General features: G+C 39.2%; 1 long non-coding RNA gene across 1 annotated transcript; it reads right to left on the bottom strand.

Annotated features, from left to right (window-relative positions):
* Positions 1–320: 320 nt before the first annotated feature.
* LOC138999077 (uncharacterized) lies at positions 321–4,108 on the bottom strand. Its single transcript, XR_011469312.1, has 3 exons — positions 3,987–4,108; positions 2,256–2,337; positions 321–926 (listed from the first exon to the last, which is right to left on the bottom strand). It is a non-coding gene; the product is annotated as an uncharacterized lncRNA (long non-coding RNA).
* Positions 4,109–4,312: the final 204 nt, after the last annotated feature.

The following is a 4,312-nucleotide window of genomic DNA, read 5'->3' on the forward strand; positions in this document are numbered from 1 at the left end:
AAAGAGCTGGAGAAAAGTGGCATTTCTGGCTTTGATGCCCGTTAGGTGATTTTTACATTCTGACCTTGTTTATATATTTTCAGACGCCATGTGCAGAACTGTGGACTCAGTCAATAATATAATCCAATCATCAATAAGACACAAACTTCTTGTTTATTAATACACGATTAAAAATGTATATGATAAAGATATCGACTGGAACCAAGCGTGTGGGTGACAAGAACAATTATGTGCACCCAGCAAAAGTCAATAGTCTGTTTAAAAGTCACAATACAGCCTTTTCTTTTTCAATTTAAAGTCCACCAATGGGGCTGGTTATCTTTTATTTTATATCTGAGCTTACTTGTGTAACTTTAATTCATTGAAGAAACATTGGTTGTAAGCTCCCTGGATCTGTACCCACAGTAGGCTCTTACCCAGAAAAATCCTTGCCTACCAGGGGCCACACTTACTAGCAAGTATGGAAATCTGCAGAGTTTCCAGCAAGTTGACGTTTTCCTGCCCCAATACTGGTTCCTAAGGTTTTAGCCCTTTGGTTTCTATTCCTGTACATTGTAGTGATCTGAATTCAATTGTCTGTTTCTCTAATTTCGGGGAGGGCAGCAGCTTGTCCTGTGACCCTACTTCTCCGACAGATCCAACCAGAGTTAATGGTTCAGTTTTTCCAGCTTTTTACTGTTGGTCAAACCCAGGACTGATTTCTGAGCTCCTTACATTCTGGACAGCGATGGTTGGCTTGGGCCACTCATATAAACTAGCTCGTGCTTCTTAGAAATGAGTATAAATACATGTCCACAGAATTAAGTACTGAATTAATAAAACTGCCGGCTTTTTTACTGGAATCTCCTGAATCAAGGGTGACCCATGGTGATAGTCTGTTTTATCTTTGTTGGCCTTTATATTTCATATTTCAATGATATTATGACCTGTAACAAAGAAGAGGTCTTTGAGAAAAAAACTAGAATTATTCTGTAAACATAATCAAGAGATGAGCAAATAAAGAATTCCCTCAGATTCCCCCCCCCCCCCCCCCCCGCCACACACACACACATATCCTGAAGTCTACTGACACCATTAATACATCTGAAAATGTTCACTATCAAAAGCCAATGGACATAGACACTGTGGCGGTAGGGGCTTGCCCAGGATGGAAATGGCTGGGGGCTGGGGGTCAATTGGGGAAAAAGGAGACATATGTAAAACTTTAGACAATAAAATAAATAAATAAAAATAAATAAATAAATAAAAATTTTAAAAAGCCAATCTGGGGTGTTGGGCACATGGTGGGCACACAGTTCTTGTAAATAGAAACCCATACCTGAAACATACATGTTCATGTTGACCTATGTCACCCCAATCAATTTAATAAATATTAATCCAATCTGAAGGCAAATTAACAATTTTTTTTAGCTTAAAGATAAAGTAACCCATATTAAGCAGTAGCTTCTGATTTGTAAAATGTTAAAAGATATACCAATATCCAGGCAGGTGCAGTAGTTTTCTCCATCTTTTCTAAGCTCTGCTGAACCTCCACTAGATATTTTTGCTCCCTATCCCTGCTCTCTAATACATCTTGCCAGAAAGAATTCATTTGGATTGCAGACCTATATGCCATCTCTTCTGCACTTATGTAATGCTGCAAGTAAGACATGCACTTTTTAAAAAATATTTTTTTTTTTCAGAGAGGAAGAGAGAGGGAGAGAGAGACAGAAACATCAATGATGAGAGAGAATCATTGATCGGCTGCCTCCTGCATGCCCCCTACTGGGGATCGAGCTCACAACCTGGACATGTGCCCTGACCAGGAATGAAACCCTGACCTCCTAATGCATAGGTTGACGCTCAACCACTGAGCAACACCGGCCAGGCAAGATATGCATTTTTAAAAATAATTTTTTTTTTGGTTTGTACAAATTCATCAATATTCTTGTTTGTTCCTCTTGTCCAGGGTTGGGCAGGGTTAGGGGATGTCCTTTGTAGCCCTTGAGCATGAGTACAAAGAACCACAAGATCAATTCTGCACATTGTCTTACACTAACCAACTAAACCAGCCTTAACAATTGGCTGTTCTAATTATCCCTGAAATAATTAATTGAGTGAAATAATGCAGCTGATTAATTTTTTTCCATCTTATTATACCAAGCAAGTGTTTACTTCTCTCCACATTGTACTGAATTACTGTTTTAAACCTGAAGAGTTTAAAAAAAAACAACTTTGGGGCCGTGGAGTGCAGGAGGATATTTGTTCTGTGATACCTAAATCATCTAGGATTCTACTGGATGGCAGAGTGAAACTTTGGTGAGGTCAGACCAGCACACTGGTGGTATTTGCAAACATCTGGAAAGAAGACATAAAAATAGATTATTATTTAGGCTCATGCATATTTATGTGTCATTGTGCATGCACATTTGTGCAATGCTGCATATTAGTTTCTGGTATTTTAGAAAAAAATAGATGGCCCTAATTATTGTCACTTCATTTTTTCCTCTAAATACCTTCTCTGGTGATTAAAGTAATAACTACAAAAAATGGCAAAAAACCAACAACCCATAATATCTCTAGTAAGATGTCTTTTTTGGTCATCATGATTTCTGATAAAAATATTTCTGTGTGTGTGTGTGTGTGTGTGTGTGTGTAAGATTTTTGTTTCAGTATAGGTAATATACCTATAATATACCTGCACTCTGAAAATCGGAGCCTAATTATTCTCAAATAATTCCACAAAAAATCTGAGTGTGAGCAGAAATAAGAGGTGATGTTTTAAAATGTGCTGATGGGCCCTGGCTAGGGTGGCTCAATTGGTAGGAGAGTCATCCCGTACACCAGAAAGTTGCAGATTCAATTCCTGGTCAGGGCACGAACCTAGGTTTCATTTTGATCCCTGGTTGGGGGACATGTGGGAGGCAACAGATCAATGTTTATCTCTCTCCCCCCTCCCTTTACCTTCTCTCTAAAAGTCAATGAAAATGTCCTCGGATGAGGATATATATGCTGATGATAAGTCTCTTGGTTTCTAGAGATTTGTGCTTCCTAATCACCCTGGTTTGATGACCACAATTTAAATGTAGTTTTCTTAAAAAAAAAAAAAAAAAAAGCCAGGCCTGCCAGCATGGCTCAGTCATTGAGCATCAACCTATGAGCCAGGAGGTCACAGGTAGATTCTCGGTCAGGGCATACGCCCGGGTTGTGGGCTCAATCCCCAGTAGAGGGCATGCAGGAGGCAGTTGATCAATGATTCTCTCTCATCATTGATGTTTCTATCTCTCTCTCCCCCCCTTCCTCTATAAAATCAATAAAAAATATATATTAAAAAATAGCCTGGGTGACTGATCGGAACCAGATCAAATGAGAACCCAGTTTTGTTTTGTTTTTATTTCAGTTTGACATTGTGGTTCCTGCAGGTTACAGACCACTGGAATTCAGGGAGAATCAGACACAGGGAATGGAAGTTAGGCAGGACTGGTGGCACAAAATCGCTTCTGATATTAGTCAGTGGCCTTTGCACAGCTCATACTGTGGTGTCCAGAGAAGCAAACATCGTCTAGAAATTCTCCTGAAGTCTCTGACACCCACTACATGCACGGTGGCTATGTCTTAGCTCTCTTGTTTCAAAAATACTGTGTCTATCAAATATCAAGAAGTGAAGCTTGAAAACATAAAGAAGAATTTATCTAATAAAAACGCTTCTCTGTTAAGTAACTAAACAAATTAATAAAACATTGATGATAACACCTCTTTCCAAAATACAGAGTTGAATTGCCAAGGCTCCTTTCTCAGAATAATTCTTTTATTATATTTTATACACTGTTAATCTGTTCTTATAATTCAAAAGAAAAGATGTAACCAGGGAGGCTGGCTACTTCAAACATTCCAAAATCCTCAAGAGAAACAGGTGGCTACAGGCCAATTAGGTGCTGAGGGCCTGAAAGACACAGGAAGATTCATGTATCTTTAAAGTCTATATGGTTCTCCTATAAGCCACTTACCTCTCTCCTTTAAGACAGAAGGGGAAGCAAAGAGGAATGCTCACAGGAACTGATGATATAACACAGTGCAGCTGCTAATGCATATGCATGTGTCATGCAAATGTCCCCAGCAGAAGCACATTCTTCAGGGTAAACCTGCAACCAGATTCAGCCACAAAAGAGTTTCCAAATCAAACTGCTGACTCCTTTTTTCCCCTTTCTTATCAGAACACCTCAACATCTTACCAAGCAAAGTAAATCAAAAGAGCTACCTGGAGTTCCCCATGTCTTGCTTCTCCCTGGATATCCTGTGGGTTGCAGTTTTGCAGATCAGTTTGTGAGCTGGA

The sequence above is a fragment of the Myotis yumanensis genome, unplaced genomic scaffold (assembly GCF_028538775.1).
Source record: "Myotis yumanensis isolate MYYU_CA2020_CCGP unplaced genomic scaffold, mMyoYum1.0.hap1 SCAF_22, whole genome shotgun sequence".
In the NCBI taxonomy this organism is placed as follows: Eukaryota; Metazoa; Chordata; class Mammalia; order Chiroptera; family Vespertilionidae; genus Myotis; species Myotis yumanensis.